The sequence below is a fragment of the Tripterygium wilfordii genome, chromosome 13 (assembly GCF_013401445.1).
Source record: "Tripterygium wilfordii isolate XIE 37 chromosome 13, ASM1340144v1, whole genome shotgun sequence".
In the NCBI taxonomy this organism is placed as follows: Eukaryota; Viridiplantae; Streptophyta; class Magnoliopsida; order Celastrales; family Celastraceae; genus Tripterygium; species Tripterygium wilfordii.
In genome coordinates this window covers 8408848-8422800 of record NC_052244.1, presented here as the reverse complement: position 1 = coordinate 8422800, position 13953 = coordinate 8408848, and the positions used below count along the sequence as shown (strand labels likewise).

General features: G+C 39.9%; 1 long non-coding RNA gene across 1 annotated transcript; it reads right to left on the bottom strand.

The window, feature by feature from the left end:
• Positions 1-2780: 2780 nt before the first annotated feature.
• LOC120013892 lies at positions 2781-4233 on the bottom strand. Its single transcript, XR_005471495.1, has 3 exons — positions 4184-4233; positions 3808-3899; positions 2781-3136 (listed from the first exon to the last, which is right to left on the bottom strand). It is a non-coding gene; the product is annotated as an uncharacterized LOC120013892 (long non-coding RNA).
• Between the last annotated feature and the right edge of the window lie 9720 nt (positions 4234-13953).

Sequence of the window (13953 nt, the reverse complement as noted above, 5' to 3'; positions counted from 1 at the left end):
CCCTAGATCCATGTCCGAAACCTCCAAAATTTTAGGTTATCCCATGTGACGGCATATTCTATTTTTGGTGTGATTTATTTCTTTCTTTCTTTGGTATTTGGTGCTAATGTTTTGTTTTACACATTTTTAATTGTAATTTCCATTATCGATTTCTTTTTCCATGGCATTCACATAGGCACAGTCATTGCAATTTGGTTTGATAATATTGTCAAGACATCTTTCAATTAAAACAGGATGGCGTCAAGAGTGTCCACATTTGAAAAGGTGGATATCTATGTGTAAGAGATGAGTTGAGCATAATAAAATCTAAGCATGGAGATAATTTGAAAGAGGATGTCTTATTACCAAGGGTAATGAAGACAAAATTTCAGAGTCACACATTGCCACGTCTGATAAGTTTCTGGGCAAGGGTAAGTCTACATTTAAGCTTGGAGTTCTCAAAAAAATATGGTCTCATTGGGAGTCTGTTAAGGGTCGATACACCAGTGACGTTGCTTCAAGCAGCTATTTCATATTGGGATCCGACATACAGGTGCTTCACATTTGAGCAGATAAACTTCTCACCCACAATTGAGGAATATGCTCAGTTATTGCAATTGGAGCCTCATAATACGAAAATGTATTACTTCCACGAAAACATGTTAGCTGAAAAAATTGTTGCCAAGATGTTGGGATGTGAGATTGAAAATGTCAAAAGGATGCGTTCATTCAAAGGGGGCAAGTGGTGTTTTCCAATTGATGAGTTGATGAGGTATGTTGAGAGAAAGCCAACGACAGCATTGGGATAGTCAGCATTGGCACTTCCAATATATGGAGCTGTATTATTTCCTTGCACTCAAGGATATGTGGAAGGGAGAGTGATCAAGCTTTTTAATCGGTATATCGCGGTGTGAACCCAGTTCCTGCAATAATATGTGAAACTATTCGTTCTCTCAACTTTTGTCGCCACAACATGAAAGCAAGGTTCAATGGATGTTCAGCTTTGCTCGGAATCTGGTTAGTAAGTCACCTCAAATACTGTAGGGAGTTTGATTTCCAAAGATTGGCTTTAAGGATCACACGCGGCCAGAAAGGAGACTGATACTGGAGTTCATAGAGGCAAAGTAGAAACCTGGACACCCGAATATTGGAGAATGGGAAAAGTTCTTGCAGTCCCTAAATGTTCACAGTGTAGAAGGAAAAACACCTTGCTTTTTTGCCTGATACATTTCTATACAGGTGAGGAGATTTTCCTTGGGTCCCTCTTTTAGGCTCGTGGGGAGCTGTCAGTCAAGCACCAATATTAGTATTTAGGCAAATAGGGTCTAATCCTTGTATTCTAGCAATGCATGGGTTGTTAGATCTTGATTTTTCATGATGATGGAGAAGATCTGGAGTTGATTGTACTAAGGGTACGAAATATACTTCAAGCATGGAAAAATCTCAAGCTTACAAATCGAGGCAAGCACAGATCCGATGGATCCCTAATTTACTTTAAATGGCATGAGAAGAGCTGCAAAACTATTTCAAAAGTTCATACCCACAAGGAAAGAATAAGGGTACCTCAGAATACAGTAGGGGAAAATGACATGAGATTTCAAGGAAGTGAGCAGACGGGTCACAGAAGGAAAAGACCTAACATTGAAGAAGCTAAAGACTTAACTGCGAAGAGGACTCAAGATTTAGAGGAAGCATTACAGTGGATGACTCAAGAAGCTGGAAGTTATAAAAGGAAATATGAGTTAACAAAAGAAGAACTCTCTCAAGCAAAGGTACAAGAGATGGAAGAAATGAAAGAACTAGAAAGGGTGAGTAAGAAGAGGAAGCAGTTGGAACAAAATAACCTACAGATGCAATTTGAACTCCAAAGGGCAAAAGTGGAGATGTCACATGCATTAGAGGAGCTTAAAGCTTGGAAGTCCCAGCACCAAAAAAATAAGCGAGCAAATGTCACAATGGAAGCGGCCATGAGAAGAACAAATGAAGAAAATGAGAGGCTAAGAGTGTTACATAAGGAGTTGCGAAACCAGAACCAGATTGAGATGGCCAGGCTAGCAGATGAGAATGAGGCATTAATTGATGGGCTTGTAGAGAATCGTGAGGCATGAGCTACACTTACCCATTAGATTGAGATAACAATGTGCCAAGTGACAAAGTTGTCTACATGGGCTATTGCTTTTGAGGAAGAAGATGCAAAGTTGAGCCATAAGTGCTTCAGGGGCTAGAATTTGGGAAAGCCCTACAATTCTTGGCCAATCTTCGCAAGGACCTAGAGATAATTGGAGGGCTCCAGCATTGAGGGTTTCCAAACTAGGGATTAGTTTTATTTTCAGGGCTATCATGTAAAAGTACAAATCATTTTAATGAAATGATGTTTTGTTTTTATTATCTTCTCAAATTGCAATGGCTATATAGGATTCACGTAAATAAAAACAGAAGCATGCATAAGAAAAATCACAAGACAAGAAAACTAACTGTGCTCCATTTTTTCAAGTTAGGGTTTAGTGCATCATTAATCATAGCTTCCAAGAAGCAACATCGTCACCCCTATCAAACTCATCTACAATTGAAAATCATTGAGAATATGGAGCATGAAATAGGGGAACAGAGTCAGAGTCAGGATATAGCAGAATTGAAAGAGCAAATGGCCCTATTAGCGAAGAATATGGCGTTATTGATGAAAGGGAAAGGAATAGCCGAAAGTTTTGAAGCGCTGGAGGTTCCAGAGCATTGTCCGCACCAGGAAATACAAACTTACCCACCTGGGTTTACTCCTGTTAGTAACCAACCTTTTCCTAGTTTGTATCAACATCAATATGTTTCCCAACAAGCAATGTGTCACGCCCCTCTCTCCTAAGGTATACCAAAGTGTACCTATATCCACAGAGACGTGACCGGCAGGGGACACCCCATCCCCCGAACCAATTCCCAAACCGATAATTAAAACCAATAAACATATGTAGTAATAATAAGAGTAATAACCACTGGAGTAAATATACAACAGCGGATCAGTGGAATATATCCACTCGATACCAAACCATGTAATATACACAAAATACAATACCAATATCCATGCCCCTACTAGAATAGTCGGCTCGAGGCTACACATCAGCTCACGCAACCCGTCACTGACCACCATCTCCTGCACCGAACTCACCTGAAAGGGAATAAAGAAGAGGGGTGAGCTATAAAGCTCAGTAGGGCGTAGAAAGGAAATACCGATATCCAAAAAAATATAAGAAATCCAGGAATATAATGCAGAATAAGCAATACAATAAATAAGTAATCATCGACAATCCAATCAGGTAATATAGTAGCCGATAAGGCCATAAAACACTGTAACCATGAACCCCGACCACCAGAAATCCATAATCCACTCCAAAATCCATAATTCATAATCTGTAATCCATAATCCACCCCTGGACCCACCTTAATCCCCGTAGGGTGTCTCCCAGTCCAGGTCCACACTGAAACTGGATGAGGATCGGATCCCGATAGCATAGCCTACACCAGAGAGCGTCCCCTGTGATGCACCTCATCTCAGTCGGTCTACAGGTTCGTACCCGGTCTATGTATATATCATCCATCGTAAATCCATACCCAATAAATTGGGCTCCTATATGGGCCCCACAGTCTACATCAACCACCTCCAATCACCTCCAACCACTCCACTCCCAAAAACAATCCAATAATCATAATCAACTAAGAATATAAACAAACATATAACAAGCCGTATTTCCACCCCCGAAAACCGACAAAACCACCATATAATAAGAGTCCGTGAAACCGGAACTCTAGAATCACAAATAAGAGTAAGGAAACACCTACCTGAAAATCGGAATACCGATACCAAGCACGAGTCCCTGATTAACCCCCGACTTCGAAGTCAACTCGCTCCGAATTTCAATCTGGGTCACCGTCTACACCGGAAAACATAAAATATGAAAATCCAGTGAAAATACGTTCGGTCAACTATAAAAGTCAACGGTCAAACAGTATCGAACTAGGTCAAACAGTGTAAAACCGATCAAACCGGGTGAAACAGTGCCAAACCGGGTCAACACACCAGTCAACCGAGTCAACTCGGCTTGACTCGGTCAACTCGACCGAAACCCATTCAACACAACCGCCGGCAATCCGGCCGCCAAAACCGACCAAATCACACACCAAATTGAAGAGCTCGAAGAGATGAACTCATAGGTACCTGAATCAAGCCAAACCGTCGCCGGAATCGGCCGGATCGACCAAAGAAACCCACGGTGGCCGGAAACTTCAAACTCCGATATCTCCCTAACCACAGCTCCGATCGACGTGATTCCACTTGGGTTATACTCGTCTCACTCCTACGCTTCTTTTGGTACCAGCCCTGACCGTCATCGTCGCCGGAATCGGAAAATCATCAGGAGAGAGAAACGTGCACGGGAGAGAGAGAAGAGTTGTGTGAGGAAGAGGGTGTATTTGCAAATAGTGAAAAATCTGGGTATTTAACTTATTTACTTAAAACTTCACCGTAGTCCCTGCAATTTTACCAAAATGCCACTCACCAAAAGTAAAAATCCAATTAACTTAAAAAAATCATAATAAATCCAATTTAAATCCGATTTGAGTGATTCTTACGTCAAAAATTTTCTTTTAAAATCCCCCACTTATGAAAAATATTTCCAGATTTTTATCTTAATTTAATTTTTATTCTCCCCAAATCCCGGTTCGCGATCAACGAGGTTTACTCCACCTCGATCAACGCGTCAAAAAAACTATGAATAGTGTAAAAATCAGGTAAGGATATTACACAATGACTCAGAACCCAACGTATATTCATCCAGTTGAGACTCATATGCATGACAATCCCTTCCCAATGGGTGTTGATACCATGGGAGCTTCACTGACGGAGTAGTGACTGAGTGAGTTCAGAATGAAGAAAGTGGTTCATTGGATGCAATTAAGAAGTTTGAAAAGCGATTAAGGGCCATGGAGGGTTTCAATGCCTCTGGAATGCTAAACCCAGCCTTATGCCTCGTGAAGAATTTGAATATCCCGCACGATTTTGCACTACCAAAATTTAGCCTGTTTGATGGCACTGGAGTTCCATTGGATCATTTAATGATGTATTGTCGGCGCATGCAGCCATATGCAAATGATGAGAAAGTGATGATGCATTATTTCCAAGATAGTCTGACTGGGGCAGCTCAAAGGTGGTTTAGTACCCTTAATCCTTCGTCTGTATCTTCGTGGGAGGATTTGGCATAATTGTTCATGAAGCTGTATAAGCACAATGAAGAAAAGATCCCTACCATTTATGATTTGCAGAACACAGTAATGAAGAATGGAGAAAGTTTCAGGGAGTTTGCTTATCGATGGAGGGATTTGGCAGAACAGATAATTCCACCTCTTTTAAAGAAGGATTCGTTGAATGCTTTTATTGACCCTCTCCAAGAGCCTTATACTTCTAATTTGGCGGGAGGCGGTCATAATAACTTAGTTGATATGATACAAGCAGGAGAACGAGTTGAACGTTGTATGAAGAGGGGTACCTTGCATTATCCCACCCTTGACAAACCAGACCCAACTAAAGGAAGTAAAGGCAAAAAGACTGAAGTGTATTTTGTGAATTTTGATTCAAATCCCGCTGTTTATGGTGCCCTTACTTCAGACTATCGCCCCAGAGGCAATGCCCCAATGATGTTAAGCCTAGGAGCCTACTATAACCACATAACCACACCCAAAATCCTTATCCACCCCGATTCAACGCACCACCACCCAATCAATACCCATAAAACCCAAACACTTACCAAAACCCGCAAAACCCAACACTTACCAAAACTTTCAGAACCAAAACACTTACCAAAATTCTCGTCCAAATTTTGAAAACCAAAGACCCAGAAGGCTAGTGGAGCATTTCGATCCTTTGCCCATAACTTATGTTGAGTGTTTCACGAAACTACAAGCACAAGGAGCAGTGGCTCCTATTCTGAGATGGGTCCATCAACCTCCATTTCCCCATTGGTACGATCCTAATATCAGGTGCGTATATCATGGAGGTGCACCCGAGCACTCAATTGAAGGTTGTTTACAATTCAAAAGGATAGTCCAGGGGATGATTGAAGCGAAATGGCTGGACCTTAACGCAATCAGTAAACCAAATGTCAATAATAATCCATTGCCCAATCATGAGAAGAAGGGGGTGAATGCCATTGAAGAATTCTGTGCTACAAAAAGATGGGTTTTGGAGATCTCAATGCCTTTGGACCAGTTATTTATGGTGTTGAGGAAAGAAGGATTGGTTGAGGAGGTAATAGTGGATACACCCGTTCAATATGGACTTTTTGATGCAATGAAGACTTGTGAGTTCCATAGGGGACAGAAGGGACATGCTATCGAGAATTGTGGAGGCTTTCAAGAGAAAGTGCAAGAGTTGATGGATTTGAAAATAATAAAGTTTGAGGTGAAAGGCCAGTCAAATGAAGTCAGTGTCATTGGAGGATATTATCAAGGGCCTAGGTCAAATCGTGCTCCGTAATTTGTCCTACAATATTATATGGAGGATACACTACCAGTGGGGCCACTGAAACCAAATAAAAATCCTTTGTACAAAAATGACAAGGCTGCTCCATGGAATTATGAAGCAGGAGTTAGTGGAAAGCAAGGAGAAATGGTAGATAATATTTTTGGTGTTAGTGGAGTTACCCGAAGTGGAAGATGTTATGTGTAGAATGAGCCAAAAGGAAATCCGGTGGTGGATCTTGAAGCTGAGCGTAGGAGGAAAGGGGAGGCAATACTTGAAGTTGAAGGATCAAGTTTTATTCCAGAAGAAGGTCTTTTTGTATACCCTGAAGAGAGAAAGAAATTGTAACCGATGTGGAAGTGCAAGAGTTTTTGAAAATTATTCGACAGAGTGAGTACATGGTGGTATATCAATTGAAGAAAACTCCTACAAAAATTTCAATTTTGGAGTTGATAATGAGTTCTGAACCGCATCAACAAGTCTTGATGAGGATTTTAAATCAGGCGTATGTATCAGAGAAAATTCCTACAGACTCTTTTAATGGCATTGTGGGAAATATGTTGGCCTCTCATATGTTGTTCTTTACTGAAGATGATATTCTGCCTGAATGGATGGGGCACAATAAAGCTTTGCATATTTCAGCCATGTGTCGTGGAAAGGAGTTAGCAAGTATCCTGGTGGACAATGGGTCATCCCTCAATATTTTAACAAAGGAGACTTTTAAGAAGCTGCCGATTGACAGATCTTATTTAAGACAAGTGTCGATGGTAGTAAGGGCATTCGACGAAACACGTAGAGAGATTATGGGAGAAAGTGAAATACCTTTACAGGTTGCAAGTGTAACTTTCAATGTACCGTTTGTGGTAATGGATATCTCACCAACCTACAGTTGTTTGTTGGGACAACCTTGGATTCGCACTACAGAAGGCTCAAGTTCGTTTATGATGGAAGGGTTTATATAGTAAAAGGTCAGTCAGAATGGATGGTTGTGAGCTTGTCCAATAATTCTCCTATTGATGCTCCAACGGAGGGGATTGAGAGTTCATTCCAATCTTTTGAAATTGCTAGCGCTAGTTATGTGAAGGAAACTTCCTCCCCTAAAGCCACAAATATCCAAGGTTACGAAAAATGTAGCAAAATTTACGTTGAAAAAAGGGTTTCGCCTGGGAGAATGACTTGGTAAGAATCGACAGGGAATTAGGAAGCCAGTAGAAATGGTGAAACATCCAGAACATTGGGGTTTGGGTTATAAGCCAATTAGGGTTGACAGGAACTGTGTGCAAGCAGAAAAGCAGGCGAAGAGGTTCGCTCATCTGGAAGGAAAGGAACTGGAAGTTGAAAAGAAACCGATCCCTTGGCTTTATGACAGTTTTGTTTATGGAGGGATGCATAACAAGATAAGTTTGGCTGATACTGGGCAGTTTTTGGAAAACTGCCATTTGAAAACTCATCTGATGTAGCTGGGGCAATGTTGGCAAATATATGTGATCAGTTTGAAGAGTTCCAAGTTGCTGTGGTGGAAGAGGAACAGAGTTCAGCTGCTAGGCATTGCCTTGTCATTTCGTGCCCTTCAAATTTCAAACTTGGCAACTGGACTAGTCTAGAGCTCCCAATATCTCTCAAGAGCCTACAAGAGTAATCCCTAATGCACTACCATCGTTGGCCTAGCTCATGGCTTTCGTTTGGGTCTTTTCTAATGAGCATGCTTTACTTTGCTTTCGATAAATTTTATAGTATGGCGATTGCATGTTCTATTTCTATACATACTTCCTTTTTCATTTTTCCTTGAAATGAAAGTCTTTTGACATATTCATGCTTCTTTACGTCCATTCAAGTTTTTATCCTTCATTCTCAATATCACTTTCATTCATTTCTTTAACAGGATTGAAAATGATGATAATAAAGGGGACGAACTTAATGAACCAGATTTTGATGCTTCCATTAGCAATGTTGAATCTAACTATGAAATAGATGAAGAAGTTGAGAGTTTTCTTGAGATGTTAAGACAAGTCAATCAAGAAGAGAAAATAATACAGCCGCACCAAGAGATAACTAAAGTTGTTAATTTAGGAACTGAAATGAAGAAAAAGGAGGTTAAGGTAGGAGCTGCCTTTGAAGGAGAAAACAGGAATAAGTTGATAGATTTATTGCATAATTACCAAGATATCTTCGCATGGTCTTATCAGGACATGCCCGGTCTTGATACAAGCATTGTTGTTCATAAGTTGCCATTAATTTCAGAATGTACCCCTGTGAAACAAAAACTGAGAAGAATGAAAATAGACATGGTTTTGAAGATAAGACATGAAGTGAAGAAGTAGTTTGATGCTGGTTTTTTAGCAATGACGCGATATCCAGAATAGGTGGCAAATATTCTACATGTTCCCAAAAAGGATGGTAAAGTTCGGATGTGCATCGACTATAGAGACCTTAATCGTGCAAGCCCAAAGGATAACTTCCCTCTTCCCCACATGGATGTTTTGGTGGATAATACAACCAAACATTCTACTTTCTCTTTCATGGATGAATTTTCAGGTTACAATTAGATCAAGATGGCACCAAAGGATCGGGAGAAAATGACTTTTATTACCCTCTAGGGAACCTTTTGCTATAAAGTCATGCCATTTGGTTTAAAGAATGTCGGTACTACTTACCAAAGGGCCATGGTCACTTTGTTTCATGACATGATGCACAGAGAAGTTGAAGTATATGTCGATGATATGATAGTGAAATCTAAAGAAGATGAAGATCATATTGTGAATCTCCAGAAGTTGTCCAATCGATTAAGGAAGCATCAATTGAAATTGAATCCAGCTAAGTGCACATTTGGGGTAACCTCGGGGAAATTGCTAGGTTTCATTGTAAGTAGAAAAGGAATTGAAATGGATCCTGACAAAGTGAAGGTGATCTTGGAGATGCCTTCCTCTTGCGTAGAAAAAGAAGTTAGGGGTTTCTTAGGAATGTTGAATTATATTGCTCGATTTATTTCACAATTGACAGCTACTTGTGAACCTATCTTTAAATTGCTGTGTAAGAGCAACTCGACTGAGTGGAATGAAGATTGTCACATGGCATTTGAAAAGATTAAGTAGTACTTGAAAAGTCCTCCCGTATTAATGCCTCCTGTGGTTGTTAGGCCGCTTATCCTCTATTTGATGATCTCAAATAGTTTGATGGGATATGTGCTTGGACAACATGATTCATCGGGGAGGATAGAGCATTCCATTTATTACTTAAGCAAGAAGTTTACCAGTTGTGATGCAAATTATTCGATGTTGGAGAAGACTTGTTGCTCGTTGGTTTGGGCTGCACATCGACTTCGACAGTATATGCTTTATCATACCACGTGGTTGATTTCTAGGATGGACCCTATTAAGTATATTTTTGAGAAGCCGTCTCTTTCAGGGAGGATAGGTAAATGGCAGATGTTGTTGTCAGAATATGATATTTTGTATGTCTCACAAAAGGCGATAAAAGGAAGTGCAATAGAAAATTATTTGGCGGATGGAGCGATTGAGGATGCTCAGCCTATGGATATGAAATTTCCAGATGTTGATGTCATGGCTGTGTCAATGGAAAAGAAGAATCGGAAAGACTTGGCAAAATGGACTATGTTGTTTGATGGCGCTTCTAATGTCATAGGATGCGGAATCGATGCATCATTGATATCACCTGAAGAGAATGTTATCCCGTTTACAGCTAAGTCGTATTTTGAATGTACCAACAATGTGGCTGAGTATGAAGCATGTACGATGGGGATTCAAACTGCTATTGATATGGGGATTAAGAGGCTACAGATTTATGGTGATTCACAGTTGGTGATTAGGCAATGAATGACGAGTGGGAAACCAAAGATGACAAGCTTATTCCGTACTACCAGCATATCAAAAAATTAATCAAGTTTTTTGATTGGGTGGAGTTGGATCATATCCCAAGGGAAGAAAATCAAATAGCGAATGCTCTGGCAACTTTGGCAACAATGTTCGATGTAGACCCAAGAGGTGAGGTGCAGGTGATTAAAATTGAGAAATGAGAAGTTCGAGATTATTGTTCAAATCTGGAGGGAGAGCCTGACGGTAAACTGTGGTATCATGATATTCAACAGTACATTGAGAAGAAAGAGTTTCCATCAGGGGCATCAGAGAATGACAAGCGCACCATCAGGAGATTGTCAGGATATTTCTTCTTGAGCGGAAATGTTCTTACAAAAGGAATGATGGGATAGTTTTCTTGCGTTGTGTTGATGTTGCTGAGGCTAAACAAGTCATGGAAGAAATTCATGAAGGAATATGTGGGACTCACTTTAGTGGATATGCAATGGCACGAAAGATTATTCGTGCAGGGTATTATTGGTTAACCATGAAGAAGGACTGCATAAGTTATGCAAACAGATGTCACAAGTGCCAGATTTCTACAGACAGAACACATGTTCCAGTTAATCCGTTACATGTGTTGACATCACCATGTCCTTTCTAGACGTGGGAATTAGATGTCATTGGTCCAATTGAGCTGAAGGCTTCTAACGGGCATCGTTTCATTTTGGTTGCTATTGATTATTTTACTAAATGGGTAAAGGTCGCTTCGTATTCTAATGTGACAAGTAGTGTGGTTGTTCGGTTTTTGAGGAAAAATATTGTTTGTCAATAAGGAGTTAAGAAAAGAATTATCACTGCTAATGACACGAATTTCAATAGCAAAATGGTGAAGGATTTTTGTGACCAATTCAAAATTAGTCATCATAATTCAATGCCATACCACCCGAAGACGAATGGAGCTGTCGAAGCGACGAATAAGAATATCAAGAAGATTATTGGGAACATGACGGAGAATTATAAAGATTGGCATGAAAAGCTCTCTTTTGCTCTATACGGTTATCGGACATCAATACGCACATCTACTGGAGAGACTCCTTTCTCTTCGGTGTACGATATGGAGGTGATTTTGCCTATTGAAGTAGAGATTCCATCCCTTCGAGTAGTTCTGGAGGCAGGATTGGAAGAATCAGAATGAACTCGAACGAGATATGAACAGTTGAATTTGATTGAAGAGCGAAGATTACAAGCAATTTGCAAAGGGCAATTGTATAGGGCAATTGTATCAAAGAAGATTGATGAAAGCACATAACAAGAAAGTTCGACCTCGCAGTTTCAGGGAAGGAGATTTAGTGTTGAAGATGATCTTGCCACCTCAAAAAGATCATCGAGGGAAGTGGACACCGAATTATAAGGGACCATATGTGGTGAAGAAAGCCTTTGAAGGAGGAGCATTAATTTTGACAACAATGGATAGTGAAGAATTACCGAATCCGGTGAATGCAAATGCAATCAGAAAGTACTACAGATAGCGGAAAAAAAAATCGCTAGACTGAAAACCTGAAAGGGCGGTCTAGGCAAAAATTAGAGTAAAAAACTCGCTAGATTGAAAACCCAAAAGGGCGATCTAGGCAAAAATTAGAGTTAAAAGCTCGCTAGATTGAAAACCAGAAAGGGTGGTTTAGGCAAAAATTAGAGCAACAAAAATTCCGCTGGAATGAAAACCCCTCACGGGCGCTTCAGGCAAAAATTAGGGAAAAAGAAAAGTCGCTACTGAAGTGAAGACCTTTCCTGGGCGCTTCAAGTTACGTTTAGATTAGGGCCTTTATGAGAAGTTGAGAAGAAGGTGGAGAAATACATTGATTGACAGATGGCAAGGCTAGGCACAATTGAATTGGTTATGATCAAGGGTATGCATGATGAATCCATGGGGAGAAGCTTCATATGGAAATAGTCAGATTCAATAATTGTAAAATGGGTGCACACAAAACTGGGGCAGTTTTGTGCGGAATCGGAATTATTTCATTTATATCCTGCAAAGATTTCTCCTATTTCCATTGTTTCTAACCTTCTGGAATCATATATGTACTTAATCAGTTTCTCTTGTTATCTATCCATTTTTAATAAAATACTCTGAGGTCATTCATTTCTGAGTTCCTAATTCATTGATTGTTTTCATCAAGATTCTTATTGCTTGCGTAAAAATCTCATATGGTACAAGCATTGCCATGCTATTGAATTTATTTGAAATTAAGTAAAGTAATGAAAGGAATCATGACATGTGCGTTAGGACATTGTTTTTAGCAGGAGCTTGAGAGATTTTGGTGTTCCTGACGGTAACAGAGCAAAAGAAATCAAATGACGCTAAAGGAGCAAAGGAAAAGGCGTTAAAGGTATGACGGATTTGATGGAAATCAGTCTTAAACCGAAAATTGAGAGAAAGTCTGGGCAAAAAAAGAGAACAAAAGATGCAAGAATAAATGCAACACGGCAGACTGAAAATGGGAATGATTGATAGCCATTGAAAGATGCAGTTTTCTCATGATGGACGATTACAGGACGATAGGGGTGATGATGTTTGGGACAATTAAACAAAATCAAGTTTTCAAAAAGAAAGGAAATAAAAGAAAATATAAGTTTCTTCATACATTCATGGGTTTTTTTTTTCTTGCACAAACATTTGGCCAAGCCGGGAATGGCCTTGTGATCCAGTGCACCTTTTTCCAAACATTTGGCCAAGCCAGGAATGGCCACAACGATCCATGCATTTTACTTTTTTTGCAGGCCAAGCTGGGAATGACCACAGTGATCCCATGCACTTTTTTCTTGCAAGCCAAGCCGGGGATGGCCACAGTGATCCCATGTATTTTACTTTTATTGTAAGCCAAGCTGGGAATGGCCACACCTATGTACTTTCTTTTTTTTTACAGGGCAAGCCAGGAATGACCACAGTGATCCCGTGCATTTTACTTTTCTTGCAGGCCAACCTGGGGATGGCCACAATGATCCCATGCACTTTCTTTTTTTGCAGGCCAAGCGAGGATGGCCACAATGATCCCGCGCATTTTACTTTTATTGCAGGCCAAGCTGGGAATGGCCACAGTGATCTCATGCACTTTCTTTTCTTGCAGGTCAAGCCGGGAATGGCCACAGTGATCCCGCGTTACCTTTTTCAGTTTTTCCATATGAAACTTGGTTGACTACACCTTTGTTTGTCTTTTATTCCATAAAAGACATACAAAGGGGGGCAGCTGTAGTAACCGATTTTTGTCCGGCCAAAAAATAGAAAAAATAAGAATAAAAATAATAATAAAATTAAAATTCAAAAGCCCGTTCTTGAGCTCACAGACCCACAAAAATTAAAAAGCCCGTATTTAGACCCACAAGCCTACAAAAAGTCATTACCTTGACCCATAAATACCCATAAATAAAAACCCTAGAAAATATCTAAAAAATAAGGAAATTAAAATATTTTGGAAATAAAACCTTAAAAAGAGAAAAGGTGGCACATTTTTAGGGTTTTGAAAAAAGAATGAAAAATACAAAAAGGGTTAGTTTCCTAGGGTTTCTAAAAAGAGAAGAAATAGGGTTTGGGGGGCTTTTTGGTAAAAAGAGAAAAATAGGGTTTTAGCCTCATAATATAAAAGGAAGAAGAGGGAG